Source organism: Orcinus orca, chromosome 11 (genome assembly GCF_937001465.1).
Source record: "Orcinus orca chromosome 11, mOrcOrc1.1, whole genome shotgun sequence".
In the NCBI taxonomy this organism is placed as follows: Eukaryota; Metazoa; Chordata; class Mammalia; order Artiodactyla; family Delphinidae; genus Orcinus; species Orcinus orca.
Window position 1 is genome coordinate 12,619,100 of NC_064569.1, and position 19,791 is coordinate 12,638,890.

The 19,791-nt window shown below is 39.1% G+C and overlaps 1 long non-coding RNA gene across 2 annotated transcripts in view; it reads right to left on the bottom strand.

Annotated features, from left to right (window-relative positions):
- LOC125960581 (uncharacterized) overlaps positions 1 to 19,791 on the bottom strand; it is a 65,937-nt gene that overhangs the window by 33,144 nt on the left and 13,002 nt on the right. For both annotated transcript variants that reach the window (XR_007470389.1, XR_007470388.1), the window contains exons 2-3: positions 15,575 to 15,806; positions 7,658 to 7,753 (exon numbers count right to left, since the gene is read on the bottom strand). This is a non-coding gene — a long non-coding RNA (uncharacterized LOC125960581). The remainder of the gene's footprint in view (positions 1 to 7,657; positions 7,754 to 15,574; positions 15,807 to 19,791) is intronic.

Sequence of the window (19,791 nt, forward strand, 5' to 3'; positions counted from 1 at the left end):
TAATTCAAGTCTTTAAATATGGCGGTTGCCTTGAAGTGATCTTACTGAATAATCTTCTCTAGATGTCTAAAAATATACTGAAGCTGAAAAGTACATTATTATGAAGAGAGTAAATTGGGTCCATGTGGGTAACCTCGTTACACTTTTTACCACCACTCTTTCGTCTTTCTCCAAACAATTCACTCACATAGGATTCTGGAGCCTTGGGGTTTGGACTAATATGGCCAATTAAGTCCTATGTTTATAAATGAAGGTCAACTAAAACATTTAGATTATTCAGATCGTCACATTTAGTGGAAAAAACAATGCCCTTTGAAGAAAAAGAAACGTGGAAATATGTGAATTTTCCTAGGAGGCGTTGCACCTAATAACAATACAGGACTTACTAAAATGTATATGTATTTTTATGTCATCACATAACAAGTATGACAAACATTAATGCAGATTTGCCTCACTTCTGCTCTGAAGCAGAATTTTTGAAGATGACCAATGATCTCATTACAACCAAATAAAATAGTCTTTTGAGTTCATTTTTAAAAGCATTTTTTATCCTTGTTAGTCACACGCACTTTCTTGCATATTCTTCTTTCTCCACTTAATATATTGATATTTACAGTCATCTCCTCACTAGTGTGTTGCCAGCACTGGAGGACTGAAGATCCTTGATGGTAGAGACTATCTTACTCCATTAAGTGTATTTCTATAATCGTGCCTACCTAAGTACTTGGAACACCTTAAAAGGTTAGTAAATGTTGGCTGGATAAATAAATTTGTATCCTCCTCTATTCAGTTTTCAACTTAGAGCTCTTTTAACTCTTCACACACTTCTTAGGTTTTTATCCGTATATGGAAAGCACCTAAATATATCTGTCCATCCATCCACTCCTTCTATATAACGAGTCTTTCGACTCCAGCTGATTGCTGGATATTTCCCTCTGAATGCCATAATCTCGACATGTGTAAAATTAAAATCATAGTAGTCTCCACAAATTCAATTCATCTTCAAAACTACAATTCAAGAGACATTTTAATGTCAATATCAAGAGATATTGACATTCCTATGTAAAAAGCACTCCCTAGACAATGCAGGTGAGGTGAACAAGAGTAAACCACAGTGTCTGCCCTCAAGAAGCTTACAGGCTAGTAAGGGAGATGAGCACTTGCAAGGTACAGGGTACAGCGTGGTAAGCATTATAAGAGAAGAGCAAACTAAGAACAGAAAATTCTGGAACTATCTCACAAACACCAATTCTTTGGGAAGTAAGAACATTTCATCAAAAGCTAGATATGAACTTCAAAAAAATTTTTTTTTCCAAAGTCCTGGATCATCCACAGATTCTTTACATTGGCCCCAATGCCCTACTTATATCCACAATTTTGGCTTCAATTCTTGGATCCTGACCTGCCATCCCACTTGCTCACCATTCTTAGCTTTAATGTGCCGGAGGTGGTCTGGATATCTCCCCAACCTTTAGATCCCTACTTGCTGTCTGGGAACTGGCATCCTGGCTCTCATCCATCTGGCCTTCCATGCACTCATCCAGCCTCAAGTTGTTTCTAAATCTGTAAGATGGGCTTTCCTGGTGGCGCAGTGGTTAAGAATCCGCCTGCCAATGCAGGGGACACGGGTTCGAGCCCTGGTCTGGGAAGCTCCCACATGCTGCGGAGCAACTAAGCCCATACACCACAACTGTTGAGCCTGCGCTCTAGAGCCCGTGTGCCACAACTACTGAGGCCCATGCGCCTAGAGCCCGTGCTCTGCAACAAGAGAAGCCATCGCAATGAGAAGCCCATGCACTGCAATGAAGAGTAGCCCCCGCTCACCGCAACTAGAGAAAGCCCGTGCGTAGCAACAAAAGACCCAACACAGCCTAAATAAATAAATTTTTAAAAACTGTAAGATGTATGCTAAGAGGAAGTAAAATATTATATTTCAGGAAATACTTTAAGAAAGAATTAGCATTTGACTTGAATATTAAAGGATGGGTTTGATTTTAAGAAGGCAGCAGAATGGGAAAACTCGTCAAGGTAGTTGGACTTGTATGAGCGGAGACACCAGAGAACATCTAAGGGCATATTCCAAAGAGAGTGGGTAGGATAATTTGGTGTGCTTGGGCCTGTTTGGTGCCCAGCTACGAAGTTACTACTCTACTCACAGAGCAGGACCATTTGACCAATATTTTCCTCACACTGAAGGACTAATCCTAATATCAGAGAAAAGGAATAATATCATGCCATAAAAGGGGGAGTGGAAAGACTGAGAAGGAAGTAAACATGCAGTTAAAAAAAAAAAGCAGGAAATAAAGTAAAGCAGTAAATAAAGCTTGAGGGGGTGGCAGAGTTGCACAAAGGCAATTTGAGGGTGTGGGCGGTGTTGGAATCTTACATGATTCCTCATTCATCAGCCTGAGGCCAGACAATCAGAGAGAGCTATGAGCAACAGAGTAACAGAATAGCACGCACTATAAAGAGGCTCTGGATGAGTACCCACCAGATGAAAGCTATCCTCCCGTTTCCCTGAGCTCTTATCCTCTCCCGGGCAGTATCAGAGGACCCAAGAACTCTCCGTATTGGCCTATGGGTACCTCTAATGGCAGTAGTCTCTGCTGAGACAACAGACTAATGCAACACTGTTCCTTATGATACACGCTTCATCTCCTCATCCCCATGGCATTTCTCTGATGTTGTTGCTGCCGCCAGCTTCGTCTCTCCGCCCAATCTCTCCTCCTACTGAGGCTGCCACTGCCGCACCCACTACATCCAAGCTGACATGCTCTGAATTACGTGCTCTTTTGCTATAGCCTGGGTCCTGGGTTGTATCAATCAATTGTATGTTATGGAGATGAACAGATAGGGTCGAGGAATATTCTAGCATAGAAGAGAGAAAACGAAATGGTCCTTGATAAGGTAGAATTTGTCCTGAGCTTTGAATGATAGGGGAAGGGGAATTTTGAAAGGCAATGAAGATAAAGGAGAGCTTTCCGAGTTTGAATAAAAATGTCAACTATGCAGCTACACGTAAAAGAATGAAATTAGAACACTCCCTAACACTATACACAAAAATAAACTCAACATGGATTAAGGACCTAAATGTAAGGCCAGATACTGTCGAACTCTTAGAGGAAAACATAGGCAGAACACTCTATGACATAAATCACAGCAAGATCCTTTTTGACCCACCTCCTAGAGAAAGGGAAATAAAAACAAAAATAAACAAATGGGACCTAATGTAACTTAAAAGCTTTTGCACAGCAAAGGAAACCATAAACAAGACAAAAAGACAACCCTCAGAATGGAAGAAAATATTTGCAAATGAAGCAACTGACAAAGGATTAATCTCCAAAATTTACAAGCAGCTCATGCAGCTCAATATCAAAAAAACGAACAACCCAATCCAAAAATGGACATAAGACCTAAATAGACATTTCTCCGAAGAAGATATACAGATTGCCAACAAACACATGAAAGAATGCTCAATATCAATAATCATTAGAAAAATGCAAATCAAAACTACAATGAGATATCATCTCACACTGGTCAGAATGGCCATCATCAAAAAATCTACAAACTAGGGCTTCCCTGCTGGCGCAGTGGTTGAGAGTCCGCCTGCCGATGCAGGGGACGCGGGTCCGTGCCCCGGTCTGGGAAGATCCCACATGCTGCGGAGCGGCTGGGCCCGTGAGCCATGGCCGCTGAGCCTGCGCGTCCGGAGCCTGTGCTCCGCAACGGGAGAGGCCTCAACAGTGAGAGGCCCGCGTACCGCAAAAAAAAAAAAAAAAAAAAATCTACAAACAATAAATGCTGGAGAGGGTGTGGAGAAAAGGGAACACTCTTGCACTGCTGGTGGGAATGTAAATTGATACAGCCACTATGGAGAACAGTATGGAGGTTCCTTAAAAAACTAAAAATAGAGCTACCATATGACCCAGCAATCCCACTACTGGGCATATACCCTGAGAAAACCATAATTCAAAGAGAGTCATGTACCACAATGTTCATTGCAGCTCTATTTACAATAGCCAGGACATGGAAGCAACCTAAGTGTCCACTGACAGACAAATGGATAAAGAAGATGTGGCACATATATACAATGGAATATTACTCAGCCATAAAAAGGAACGAAATTGAGTTATTTGTAGTGAGGTGGATGGACCTAGAGTCTCTCATACAGAGTGAAGTAAGTCAGAAAGAGAAGAACAAATACCATATGCTAACACATACATATGGAATCTAAAAAAAAATGGTCATGAAGAACCTAGGGGCAAGATGGGAATAAAGACGCAGACCTACTAGAGAATGGAATTGAGGATATGGGGAGGGGGAAGGGTAAGCTGGGACAAAGTGAGAGAGGGGCATGGACATATATACACTACCAAATGTAAAATAGATAGCTAGTGGGAAGCAGCTGCAACGCACAGGGAGATCAGCTCGGTGCTTTGTGACCACCTAGAGGGGTGGGATAGGGAGGGTGGGAGGGAGGGAGACGCAAGAGGGAAGAGATATGGGGATACATGTAATGTATAACTGATTCACTTTGTTATAAAGCAGAAACTAACACCACTGTAAAGCAATTACACTCCAATAAAGATGTTAAAAAAAAAATGTCAACTGTGGAATGACAAAGTGTGTTTGGAAGTCCCATGATAGAACTGTTTAGCAGGTGATAAGGATCCACGTAAGAAACTAGTGACATTCTGTTTTGTCTCGGAGCTAAATATTTTTTAAAATTTCATTACAGAAAGGGAGGATTAACATAAACAGTAACTTTTTATGAAGGTGGAATATTTTTTCCTTTCTTCATTGTTGAAGAGAGTTGAAAGTTGTCTTCAGCATAAGTTGAGAATTTCTTCTTAACATGGTCTTCACACAGAGAAAGGAAGGCACATGTTTAACTGGAATAAGCAGAATGAAGACATTTATCCCAGTGGTTCAAGGTTCCCCAGGCACGGTTAGTGCATTCGCCTTGCGGGCCACTGGGGTGGTATTTAGAAGGGCCACAACCACTCCACACAAGAGCAGTTGTGTGAATGAGAAAAAGACACCCCCTTCATCCAAGCAGGTATATTCTCACATAGGCACATAGACTGCTAAACAACTGAGAGCTGGATTTAACCCCACTTGCCCCCTTAGCAGGTGCCCTTGGGTAGTGCACACACACACACACAAAGCCGGGCAACCCTCAGGTTCTAGCTACATTTAAAGTGAATTGGGAGGCTCCACTCCTCTTTGCTGCCTGACTTAGAAATAGACACTTCAAAACGACAATTAGTCTATTTTCTGGCACACGACATAAACCTGGATTCCCTACTCCCACGCCATTTTTCCTGTTCTGTCTCTTTGAGATTGCATTTCTTGTAGTCTTGAGTGTTGAAAAGGGAAGATCAAACGCATTTATTTAATGTCACAATCAATATTGATCCCAGGTCTATCTACTGGAATAGATTCTCTGTAGGCCGTGCTTACTGGGGCTCTCAGGAATTCAGGGAGAATTTATGAGCACAAATCTTTTTTCAGTTGGAGAGGAAGCACATTCAAGATGTACTAAAATAGCTGAAAAGAAGTGTAGTGCCCTACTTTATGAGCACAAGATGAGCTAGTATTTACTAGACAAAGAATTTATAGCTGGGAGAAGTAGATTTCAGCTTATAGGAATTTCTAAGTGTCTTTGTCCTTGCTCCAATAGCTCATTGTAGAAAACTGGTTTCTGAGAGGCTCTGAAAAACGAGAAGGTCATAAACAATTGGATAATAACATTCAATTACTAGCTTTCTCAATGAATAATATTGCCTTATGGTTTAGTGCAATTGCAATTTATAAATAGCCACTTAAAATACATTCTTCTATTTCATATAGTGAAATATAACTTTTTAGATAGGTTATTACAATAGAAAGTAGCTACCTATAAACCATGCTTTCTTTTGAAAGATTTGCTGTAGGAATCTAAAGAAAGTGTGGACTGGAAAGTACTTTTTCAACTTACATAATTGTAAGACAAGATGAAGCATTTTATACTTTATGACACCTTTTAATTATAATACCCTGTTTTGTTGTCTCTGGTATTCATTTGCAATTACATGCAAGGCTAGCCACAATTTTTTTTAAGTTATAAAATATGGAAAAGATTCACAGTAGGGCTTTCTGTTTCAAATGAACAAAGAAATTAGACAACTGAATCCTACCTTAACATCCTGTAGTATGACACTGAGCATGTCACTTCACATTTTGGCATTTTCATGTTTCAGATAGGTGTTTTAACTCCCATTACCCTAAGGTCTACTGTCACAAAATAAGAGCAATGATCACCTCATAAAGATCAGATAGAGTAAAAGCTCTGCTACGCTCTTCCTAACATAAATCCCTATTCTGCTCTCCTTGTTGTCTTGTAAGAGATAAGGGTCAGTTCTAATGGCAAACTAGTGCTCAAAATATCTCCCATCCCTGAAGGTGTGTTTCATTACTTTCCACCTCCCCAAATTCTACTTATAATCCAAAGCCTCTCTCGCAAGCTCTCTCTAATCCATCCTCCCTCCTTTGAGATCTGACATCACTTATATACTCATCTATCTAACTTTAATGTAATCCTATGCCATCTTACAGTATGTCTGTCTAATATGCATGAGCTTTGTTTCCCTAGCAACACTGTAAGCCTCAGAATAGAAAACAAGGTTTGTCTCATTTTTGCTCTTGTATAGAGCTTGGTGTAGAGCCGAGCACAGAACTAGTGCTACTCAATTTAATTCAGTAAAATTGATTCAGCTTCCCTCCAACATACAGACTGTGTAAATTCCCAGGATGTTTGTTTTTGTGATCAATGATCACCCCCATATATATCTCCTCACCCACCACTACAAACTGTATATATATATATATTTTTTTAACGACCAACACTCACCAGATTTAATCACCATTTAACCATAGTCTACCACTGAATCTCATCTAAAGAACAAGACACATAAAATTAAAATATGTCAAAGGAAATTTACATTAAGATTCACTTCCCTCAAGAGACTTATTAATAGTTTGAAAATTAAAAGTGTTTGAGAAGGCATAATCAGCATCATAATATGTGAACGGAGAATGAATGTGGACTACCTCACCAAATGCATGAAAAGAAGTAAAGAGGAGCTCTTAAAGTTGAAAAGACTGGATAAGGATATATCAAGAACAATACATAGGGGACTTCCCCGGTGGCACAGTGGTTAAGAATCTGCCTGCCAATGCAGGGGACACAGGTTCGATTCCTGGTCTGGGAAGATCACACATGCTGGGGAGCAACTAAGCCAGTGCGCCACAACTACTGAGCCTGCGAGCCACAACTACTGAAGCCTGCCCACCTAGTGGCCATGCTCTGCAACAAGAGAAGCCACCGCAATGAGAAGCCCATGCACTGCAACAAAGAGTAGCCTCCATTTGCCGCAACTAGAGAAAGCCTATGCACAGGAATGAAGACCCAACACAGCCAAAAATTTAAAAAGTCAAATAAAATAAAAATTAAAAAAAAAGAAAGTTGTTTAAAAAAAAAAAGATCTAAAAAAAAAAGAAAAATACGTAGGTTTAAGAATAGATTTAGATAAATTCATGAATGAAAGATGCAATATAATCATCCAGAGGGAGAGCAGGAATATAAAATAATGTCTAATGCTTACTGAGCACTTACTGTGTATCAGGATCCATTTTAAATGATGTCTCCTTAATCCTCATAATGATCCTTGGTGGGGGGTGTACTGTCATCTTCGTTTTGTAGAGGAAGAAACTGAGGCATAGAGAGGTAAAGTTGCACAGTTAATCCATGGAAGAACTGGGATTCACCCAAGAAAATCTGATATCAGGTCTGGAGTTTGAAAACAGGATACCCATTTAACCATGTGGGTTTACCTCTGATGGCAGCTACTGCACATTCAACAAGGCCCTGTTCTTTAAGAGCCTGGAAGCCACTTTGATCTGAACTTCTTCCAAAGTTGCTCTGAGCACAGACTTTTTGTGGCAGATACAACGTAAGGTGACCCTCAATGAGTCATACACCCTTGTATAATTTCCTTCCTCTGACTGCAGAATGGAAACTGCAACTTGCTCTAACTAAAAGAATATGGCAAAGATAATAGGATGTCACTCCCATGATTAGATTACATCATATAAGATTCTGTCTTAGTAGACTAGACAAAGATACTCTCTTACTGGTCTTCAAGAAGCAAATAGCCATGTTGTGAACTGCCTATGGAGATGGTTACATGGCAGGGAGCTGTGGGTCACTGCTGGGAGTGACTGTCAGCCAACAACCAACAAAAATCCAAGGTCCTCAATCACACAGTTACAAGTATATGAATTCTGCCAACAGCCTGAATCAACTTGGAAGCACTTACTTCCCCAATCAAGCCTCCAGATGAGAACACAGCCTAGCTGACATTTTGATTACAGACTTGTGAGACTGATAAGCAGAATTCTAAGATTGTCCCCAAGACTCCCTACCCACTGGTGTACACCCACCTTCCCCCAGTTATTCAATCAAACATTAAGCTAAGTGCTATTGTGAAGGGATTTTGCAGATGCAGTTAAGATCTGAAATCAGGTGACCTTAAAATAGGGAGATTATCCAAGTTTGGCCTAATCTAATTAAGTGAAGCTGAAAGAGGGACTAGGTCGGTCCTTGAGATATTTGAAGTGTGAGGAGTATTCGACACAAGGGAGATTCTCCATTGGTGGCTTTGAAGAAGGAGAGGGCCACGTGGCAAAGAATGTAGGAGGTCTCTATGAGCTAAGAGAAGCTCCCTCGTTACAGCCAGCAAGGAAGTGCAAGCCTCATTTCTACAGCCATAGGAACTGAATTCTGCTTGGAAAAAGGATCATGACATCCAGTTGAGAACACAGCCTTGCCAACACCTTGATTTTAGCCATGCGAGACTCTAAGCAGAGAATCCAGGCACACCATGCCCAGACTGTCCAGACTTCGACACAACAATAAGCTAATAAATGGGTGGTATTTGTCGTAATTTGTTTAATTTGTTACACAGCAATAGAAAACTAATATACTTCCCATATTTAGAGTTGACATAAATTGAATTCATAAAATGAATTTCATAAAATGTAATTGAGTCATTTCAATTAAGCAAAAATAAAAATAGCCCGTACAATTGCCTGGAACATAGAAGATGCTAAGCATTTGTGGGACTTCTTTTCCTAACAAGCCTCTGAAATAGAGAATTTCTTCTATCATTGTCAAAGTGACCAGTAATGTTTGTAAGAAAAAAAATGTTCACCATTCAGAACAAGTGAAAAATACTATGCAATAGTCTATGGAAACACAGTGTAGCCAAACTCTCCTTTGGACATCTGTGATTACCCAGGAATCAAAACCAAGAGAATAAAGTCACTAAACTTTATTTGCACAGCTCAGAATTGGAATTCAAAGAATTCAAGTTACTATCCTGGTGTTTGAAAGGTAGAATTTTAGGGGGAATTCCCTGGTGGTCCAATGGGTAAGACTCGGCGCTCCCAATGCAGGGGGCCCAGGTTTGATCCTTGGTCGGGGAATTAGATCCCACATGCATGTCACAACTAAGAGTCCACATGCTGCAACTAAACATGCCGCACTGAAGATCCCGCATGCCACATCTAAGACCCTGCACAGCCAAAATAAGTAAGTAAATAAATAAATATTTTTTAAAAATAGTAGACTTTTAATATTTCATATTTTAAATTATTCCACAACTTACTATTTCTCCAACTTCCCAGCTTTTCACAGTAAAGTCCAAGGATACTGAGAACATGCGGAAAGTTTCAATAAATTGTCTCCTGACTGAATCATAAAACTTGGCGGCTGTGAATTTGTTTGTCATCTACATAAGATGATCTCTGTGCTGAGAATTCAAGTGCTTAAATTCTGGCCTATGTGTCATAGATAATTTGAGTATCGGTTCCAAGGTCTTGGGATACATTCCAATGTAAGTCTGTGTTGTCTGAAATTTGGAAATTCTCCTGCAGCTGAAAGCTTCTCACTTTCTGCTTTAAGAGAAATTACACACCAATTTAGTTCTGTCCGAGACTATGTGGCCTAGAGGTGATTTCACATCACTGGTAAAAATCAATGATTCTCACATACATGCTTGTTGGCCATTTTAGCCCCTTGGGTTTTGAAATTTGTAAGTGATCTTGACCATTTCAGGATCCCAAGTATTAAGATTGAAATGAGGGCATTTAAATTTTACTCTTTAATAAGCAAGAAAGATTCAGCATGTTGCATGGCGACTTCAGGAGGGTTATGATTGATATTTGAGCACTACAGAAAGGTGCCTTGTACAAGAGTTCGTTTTCATCAGAAACAAGTTTGAATAAGGAACAAGGTACTTTTCAAGTTTGTGCTGGTAAGGGACAGGACTGGGTGCAATCTCCTGAAATTTTTACTCATGTAAAAAAATGTATGACCCCCATAAAGATAAATTTATCCTTTAAAAGATAAAGTAAATTTCTTGAGACAGTGAGCTTTTTTATGTTGGTTGTGAGTTTATCATACACAATATTTCTCTTTTTTCTGCAGGCACGTTTGATTTTGTGTGTGTGTGTGGGGGGTGCACTGCTTGTAGAATCTTAGTTCCCTAATCAGGGATTGAACCCCGGGCTCCAGCAGTGAAAGTGCCAAGTCCTAACCACTAGACTGCCAGGGAATTCCCACATTTGCTTTTTTTTTTTTTTTTCCACATTTGCTTTTGAATGGAGAAACAGGTCAATATTCAGTTAAGAATGTTTTCTTTCTTTCTTTCTTTCTTTTTTTACTTTAAACATCAACTAAATTTGCTATCCAAACCGCTAGTCCTGTCCTTAGAAATAACTCTCTGTTGTGAAAGATAATGTACTGCTTTAGAAATGTAGAAGTTCATTGTTTTTTTCTTTTTTAAGGAGCATAGTGGCATCTTTTGCTTATGAAAATACTATCTTCAGAGACTCTGACTGGTACTTAGGAATTCACAAATTCAATCTTATAAAGCTTTATACTCATGCTCACCAAAAAGGCTGGTTCACAATTTGATACAAAAAATATATAGGAAAAGTGCTACCCATTAAGGATTCTGGAATGTCCAAGATATGCTCAATATATGTTGAACAATAATCTCCTTTTAGAATGACCTAGTGGCCTACCAGTTTTTTTCTAAATTTTATCCTTTTGTTAAAAGGGATGGGGATGGGCTCTATAAGATCAGTGAAACACATGAAACGTACACCAGGTCAAGGAGCCTTTACATATGGGGAAAAATAGAGGATTCTGAAAGCAATCTTCTAAACAGAATATGAATATTAAGAGATTCTGGAAGCCCGAAAAAATTCTTGGAAGGGAAGAATGATAGCCCAAGGTATGGAAAGATAAAGCCCAGTTAAGTACAATATAATAATCAGCTCTCTCTCGGCTCTCTAGCTATCTCTTGAATCACCTTTCTTCGATTTGCTTATGAGTCCCATTATTTCCCCACACCTCAGGTCCCAAAGCAGAATTCATTATCTTTCCTAAAACACTGCTCTCATGGATGGCATCACCACCAAATGCGTAAGACTCATCCTCCCACTCTTTCACGGCCTGTGTAGTCAATTACAAAGTCCCTTTGCTTAAAGCTTCTAGATACTTATCAGATTCCTTCCACTGCTTCACTCCCATTGCTTTGGCTTTAAGACAAACCCTAACCGTGTCTTGTCTGAAATACTGTACTAGCCTCCTCCTAACTGGTCTCCCTGTCCCCACTGTCACCATGTCTATCCCTTCCCCACACTCCCAGCCAACCTCTGCTCTGCCAGAAAGATCTGTCTAAAAATCTTATCTTCCCATTTCCTTGTATGATCTCCCTTGGCCTAAAGAATACAGTCCAAACTCTTCAGTGTGACGTGGGAAGTTTTTGTGATTCTGCTTCTACTTGTTCAGCTGCTTTTCTCACGGTTCCTCCATATACGGAACGTCCTGCTCACACGAGGATGTCTTCCCCACGTGCTCTTCTCAGCCTGTGATTCCCTTTTCTCCCTTGTCTGTCTGATCAACCTCTACTTGTCCTTCTATTTCTTCTGACTGCCTACTCAGTCGATCTCATTTCTTTCATTCATCCATGAGCAAATAACTGTGAAGGTATAAAGCTGAATTAGCACACAGCCTACCCGCAAGAATCCTAGTCCAGTAGAGTTCAGTGTAAACACAGCAGCAGGTTGAAATGGGCACATGTACCGAGAGATGCCTGGCACTGTGCTGTGAGGGTTCAGAAGAGGGAAACAAAACAACGGGTTTTGCATTTGCATCCTATTGCCATCTTTCTTAGCAGAAATTTAAAACCACAGACTGCAGGCTGATCCAATATAGTGTCTCAGTTATTCCCCAAACATTACATATTTAAATTTATTCCTAGCATAAGCCATAGCTAAATGCAGCAATGGTGTTGCTATAATATCATGTACAAGTGAATGTATTTCCTTTTCTTGCTGTTTTTTTGCTAGGTGCTAATATTCAACAAACATTTCACGTATAAACATGATATTGAAGTTCGTTCAGCTGTATTATTGTGGTTTATCTTTTGTTCTGGCTCATAATCAATGATTTTTTCCTAAATGTACTTCAGCTATCTGTATAATAATCCAGCCCCATTTACTTTATATTGTGGCTCGGTATCAGTTAAAGTACTTGCTGAAATACTGTAGTGGCATTTGCTTTACTGTATTATGTGATCTCCAGTTACCAGTAAACTTGCTGTGTGGCTGCCTGCTATGTGGCAGTATTCCAGGGAATCAAAGCGTTTCTTTTGAGATTTCAATTGCCATCTTTCAGGGTTAAGAGTTCTGCGAACCCAGAATTGATGCCTTCCTGCTGCATTACAGTATTGGTATTTGCATGAACCAAATAATACATTTTTCCTCACAAAATCAATTTCAGTACATGTTTGATAATGTGCACTCATCCCCACATCCCATAACACAAATTTCATTATAAACTGGAGGCATATTTTCTATACCAGCAAATGTCAGCAAATAGAGCACTTCCAGTTAAGGGATTTGGAGAAAGATCTGTAGAGGAAGTAACATTTCAGCTGGGCTGTGATGGATGGTTTTTTAGCAACACAGGACTTACTGAGAAAATAAAAGCAAGTCTAGGAGGAAAATTCATGAAGGTAGGAAAGTTCAGCGTGTAATTGTGGCCCCGCTGTAACTCAGGAAGACTACGAACAGTGTGTATAAAAGGAATTTTAGGAGGAAAAATTGAAAAGCTAGATCGTGGAGCCAGATCATGGAGGCCCTGAATGAGAGGCTGTGAGTATAGAAGTTCATTCTGTAAGAAATTGGGAGCCATTTAAGGGGTTTTTGTTTTCATTGAGCTTTAATTGAAATATAACATCGTGTAAGTTTGAGGTGTACAGTGTGTTGGTTTGATAATTTATATATTGCAATATGATTACCACCATCATGTTAACACCTTTATCATGTCAAATACTTATTATTATTTTTTGTGTGTTGAAAACAGTTAAGATTTAGCCTCTTATCAACTCTGAAGTTTATAATACAGTATTGTTGACTATAATCACTATGTTGTGCATTAGATCGCCAGGATTCATTTATCTACTTGTTTGGGGTTTGTACACTTAAATATCTCCCTACCCCTGGGCCCCAGTAACCAGCATTCTACTCTCTGTTTTTTTTTTTTTTTTTCGCGGTACGCGGGCCTCTCACCGTTGTGGCCTCCCCCATTGCGGAGCACAGGCTCCGGACGCGCAGGCTCAGCGGCCATGGCTCACGGGCCCAGCCGCTCCGCGGCATGTGGGATCTTCCCAGACCGGGGCACGAACCCGTGTCCCCTGCATCGGCAGGCGGACTCTCAACCACTGCGCCACCAGGGAAGCCCTCTACTCTCTGTTTTTACAAGTTCAGTTTTTTCCTGTTCCGCATATGTGAGATCATACAGTATTTATCTTTCTCTGTCTGACATCTCACGTAGCGTAATGCCCTCAAGTTCCATCCATGTTGTTGCACTTGGCAGGACTCCCTTCTTTCTCATGGCTGATTAATATTCCACATCTTTTTTATCCATTCATCTGCTAATGGACACTTAGGTTGCTTCCATATCTTGGCTCTTGTGAATAATGCTGCAGTGAACATGGGTGTGCAGATATCTCTGAAGGGTTTTTATTTTAAGAATGGAAAGAGTACAATAGCTGCCCTTTGAAAGAGATTAACCTGGCAGCAGCACTTTAAATGGATTAGAGAGGAGCTCTGGGAGGTGGGGGACACCTGTAGAGAGGCCAGGAGTGCACATAATGTACCATAAATACAATGAAAGTCTAAACCTGAGCAGTAACACTGGGACCCTGCAGAAAAAAGAAGAGAAAGAAAAATAGGGTAGAGATTGGATTGAGAGAATTCATTGGTTATTTGGATGTGGAAGGCAAAGGAAAGAAGAGGTAAAGTTTGCTGTTGGTACTTGGGAGAATGGTGGTATGAGTTAGGACAGAACTAGATGTTCATTTTGGAATGCACTGAATCACTGAATTTGAGGTGTCAGAGGTCATTCTGATGGAGCTTTCCAGTAGACAGTTCACAATTTAGGAGCAGGAAAGAGGCCAGATTTGGAGCTGCTGATTTGGTGGCTGTGTCAGCCACCAGTGTCAGGAATGTGCCTGACAAATGTCCTACTGTAGGGAAAGTAATTAACTGAAGGTCCCAGCTATTGGACTGTAAAGTCACCTCAGTATCGGAGCTGAGGACATACATCTCACAGGTGACTTCCAGACAATGAGTAGGTGCAGTAGCAATACTAAGGCAGACCAGCTCAAGAAGACAAAGCATTCCATGTAAATTTGTGCAGCTGCTATGGAAAGCAGTACGGAGTTTCCTTGAAAAACTAAGAATAGAGTTACCATATGATCCAGCAATCCCGCCCCTGGGTAGATATCTGGAAAAGATGAAAACCCTCGTTCAAAAAGATATATGCACTCCAATATTAATACCACCACTATTTACAAAAGCCAGGACATGGGAGCAACCTAAGCATCCACTGAAAGATGAATGGATAAAGACGTGGTACATATATACAGTGCAATATTACTCAGTTGTAAAAAAGAATGAAATAATGCCATATGCAGCAACATGGATGAAGCCAGAGATTATCACACAAAGTGAAGTAAGCCAGACAGAGAAAGAAAAATATTATATGATATCACTTATATGTGGAAACTAAAAAATAATACAAATGAATTTATTTACAAGATAGAAATAGACTCACAGGCACAGAAAACAAACTTATGGTTACCAAAGGGGAAAGAGAGGGGTAAGGGTAAATTACAAGTATGGGATTAAGATACACACCACTATATATAAAATAGAGAAACAAGGATTTACTGCATAGCATAGGGAACTATACTCAATATCTTGTAATAACCTATAAAGGAAAAGAATTGGAAAAAATAGGTATATGTATATAACTGAATCACTTTGCTGTACACCTGAAACTAGCACAATATTATAAATCAACTACACTTCAATTTTAAAAAATAAGAAAGAAAGAAGAAAGAAAGAAAGGCAAAGCATCCCAATGTCGGCCAACTTTGGTTCAAGGACTCACCCATAGCTTTGCTGAACCTTCCATTGACTGTAGTGAAGTCTACAAGGTCCCAGCCAAACTTCCTTCTTCCCATTCTTCTTCTCTCTTCCTCATTTGGGATCAGACTTGCATCAGGGTCTGATTTGTCTCCCAACCATATCCGACCTCTCCCCATTGTTTTTTAGCACAAGCATTTTACACTGGCCATAATTTCCTTATTTAATGCTGTCTTGGCATCTGCTTCTCAGAGCACCTAGATTAACACAATAGTTATTTGAAAGAGATGATAATAGAACAAAATTCTAATTTTGTTCAATTAGAATTAATGTTCAAAATAGTGATCTTAAAATTTTCTAAGATCTTGAATCATTAAAGCAATATAAAAGTATCAAATTTAACTCATAAATTATAAAATTATATTTAGTAGGTTATAGCTTTAATGTGAGGATATTATGCATTTATATTTAAAAGATTACTTTAAATGGAAAGGGGGAGTCATTATAAGAAATTCGAGCAGCTGATTGTATTAACCTCCAGTAAATATTCCAGCGTTACAAATCACTGAGTTGGAGTCACAGATAAGAGTGATCTTTGAGGCAATGCAGTACCCCAGGTAATTAGTATCTTTATTTTCCAGCTACTCAGAAAGATGAGGATCCATTTATGTTGTTCTTTGGAACCCTTTTCCAACTTTTTAAAACTTTTGAGCAACATTACTGCTTCTAGTATTAAAAAATAAATTGTGATAATAGATGTATTTTATAAATAAGATGGATAAATACATTTAAAAAATCTGACTAACCAATCACTACAGCATATTACAATAAGTTTAGCAAACACAGTAGGTCTTTTTGATTGCAGGCAGCAAATAATCTAATGTTTCTCTTACACCATTGTTTCAAAAGAAATCCATACTCTCTAAAAAGGAATTACTTAGAATCAATCAAAGCAAATGATTTAATCAACATAATAATTAGGTTAGCAACTGAATCATTCACGAAGTTATGGTGTTCAGGTTTATTGATGTGAGTATTCTAAAGGCCAGTGTAATTTGAGAATTGTAGCTTTGCTAGAGAATGGTAGTGTATCTCTTTAGAGGTTAGAACTTGACTTTGAAGAAAATGTCCTATGGATAAGCCTTTACTCAAAGGACTTTTGCTTCTTCACATTCTTAGGAATTGTTTACTTTCTCTTTTGCATTAAGCTGTGGTTTAGAAATCAAGTTTGCTGTTAATTCTATCTCTGTTGGATGCCTTTTGACTCAGGAGACTAACAGACTCCTAAATGTTAGCAGAAACATCAGTTGATCTTTTGAAAGGTAACCAATGAATTTGGAGTTTTCTTGGCCAGACAAATCAGGGGATCACAGCCCAGTCCTGAGCTAAACTTAAGGACAATATGATTAGTTCTGATATCTAGAAAAAGAATGGAACGTATGGGAAAATGCTAGACTTAGAAAAATTAATATTCTCTGATTTTTCTTCACAGTTAAAATTAACGGAAAGTTAGAAAGGCTAGAAACGTTGTAAAAACTTATATATGCACAATTAAAGAGTTGAATAATTACGTGGAAAGTTTGAATTATATAAAATTTTGCTATGAAAAAAAGACCCAATACAGATCTTTTCTTTTTTTAAAAAATCTTTATTGGAGTATAATTGTTTTACAATGGTGTGTTAGTTTCTGCTTTATAACAAAGTGACTCAGTTATACATATACATATGTTCCCATATCTCTTCCCTCTTGCGGCTCCCTCCCTCCCACCCTCCCTATCCCACCCCTCTAGGTGGTCACAAAGCACCAAGCTGACCTCCCGGTGCTATGCGGCTGCTTCCCACTAGCTACCTACTTTACGTTTGGTAGTGTATATATGTCCATGCCACTCTCTCACTTTGTCACAGCTTACCCTTCCCCCTCCCCATATCCTCAAGTCCATTCTCTAGTAGGTCTGTGTCTTTATTCCCATCTTACCCCTAGGTTCTTCATGACATTTTTTTTTCTTAGATTCCATATATATGTGTTAGCATACAGTATTTGTCTTTCTCTTTCTGAGTTACTTCACTCTGTATGACAGACTCTAGGTCCATCCACCTCACTACAAATAACTCAATTTCGTTCCTTTTTATGGCTGAGTAATATTCCATTGTATATATGTGCCACATCTTCTTTATCCATTCATCCAATGATGGACACCTAGGTTGCTTCCATGTCCTGGCTATTGTAAAGAGAGCTGCAATGAACATTTTGGTACATGACTCTTTTTGAATTATAGTTTTCTCAGGGTATATGCCCAGTAGTGGGATTGCTGGGTCATATGGTAGCTCTATTTTTAGTTTTTTAAGGAATCTCCATACGGTTCTCCATAGTGGCTATACCAATTCACATTCCCACCAGCAATGCAAGAGTGTTCCCTTTTCTCCACACCCTCTCCAGCATTTATTGTTTCTAGATTTTTTGCTGATGGCCATTCTGACCGGTGTGAGATGATATCTCATTGTGGTTTTGATTTGCGTTTCTCTAATGATTAATGATGTTGAGCATTCTTTCATGTGTTTGTTGGCAATCTGTATATCTTCTTTGGAGAAATGTCTATTTAGGTCTTCTGCCCATTTTTGGATTGGGTTGTTTTTTTGTTATTGAGCTGCATGAGCTGCTAGTAAGTTTTGGAGATTAATCCTTTGTCTATTGCTTCATTTGCAAATATTTTCTCCCATTCTGAGGGTTGTCTTTTGGTCTTGTTTATGGTTTTCTTTGCTGTGAAAAAGCTTTGAAGTTTCATTAGGTCCCATTTGTTTATTTTTGTTTTTATTTCCCTTTCTCTAGGAGGTGGGTCAAAAAGGATCTTGCTGTGATTTATGTCATAGAGTGTTCTGCCTATGTTTTCCTCTAAGAGTTTGATAGTTTCTGGCCTTACATTTAGGTCTTTAATCCATTTTGAGTTTATTTTTGTGTATGGTGTTAGGGAGTCTTCTAATCTCATACTTTTACATGTACCTGTCCAATTCTCCCAGCACCACTTATTGAAGCGGCTGTACTTTCTCCACTGTACATTCCTGCCTCCTTTGTCAAAGATAAGGTGACCATATGTGTGTGGGTTTATCTCTGGGCTTTCTATCCTGTTCCATTGATCTATCTTTCTGTTTTTGTGCCAGTACCATACTGTCTTGATTACTGTCGCTTTGTAGTATAGTCTGAAGTCTGGGAGCCTGATTCCTCCAGCTCCTTTTTTCGTTCTCAAGATTGCTTTGGCTATTCGGGGTCTTTTGTGTTTCCATACAAATTGTGAAATTTTTTCCCAAGAAAGCATAACGCAAGTCTAAAGACCACACATTAGGTTTCCAGTAAGAGTCCCATTTCTATCCACTGGCATCCTACTCAGGTTATGCATCTTTTGCTGGCTTTGTGGGTTTACAGAATTGCTATTTGTAGCTTGATGGTCTGCAGAAAGAATTTAAAAAGTGATTAACTTCCCTTTTTGTTTACACATAAGCATTTACTTTAAACATCAATTTCAGGTGAAATAAATAAAATTAAACTCTGTTTAGAAAACAGTAAACCAAGACATCTGTGATGCACTTCATCCTAATAACTTGTGCATTCTTCAGTTTGGGGAGCTATCAACTCTGCCTCATTGTTTGAAATGTTTTTATTATGTCCATCTATTTGGGGAATGATACTATGACTCAGAATTATGTGGTAAAAACTGTTTAGATGATACACAACACCAAAAGAATAAGTTAAAAAGAGAAAAACATAGCTAACCAACTGATTATCTTATTTAGGTGCACAGTATCTGTATAAGAATGAGCTCTATACTTAGACGAACTGGGTTCAAACCCCATTTCATGTATTTATTATGAAAGGAGGCTGATTAATAGTATCTACCTTTTAGGGTTAGCGAGATTAAGTGGGAGAATTCCTGTAAATCCCATTAGCACAGGGGCTGACACATAGACAGGGCTTGATGACTATGAGCCATATTGTTATTGCCAAGCTCAGCTGTCACCTCATCTGCGAAGCTCATCTCCCAAATCTTCCAAATCCTTTAATGAGAACCACCCCTTTATTTCTGTACTACTTTGGCATTTTGTTTACATCTCTCTTACAGCACTTCTACTGTGAATTATGGTTATCAACATATACTATACTGGTCTTCTGCATTAGATATTAGGCTCCAGATGGCAAGAAGCACGTCTTCTTCATCTTTATATTTTAATCTCAGTACCCCTTTCCCAAGA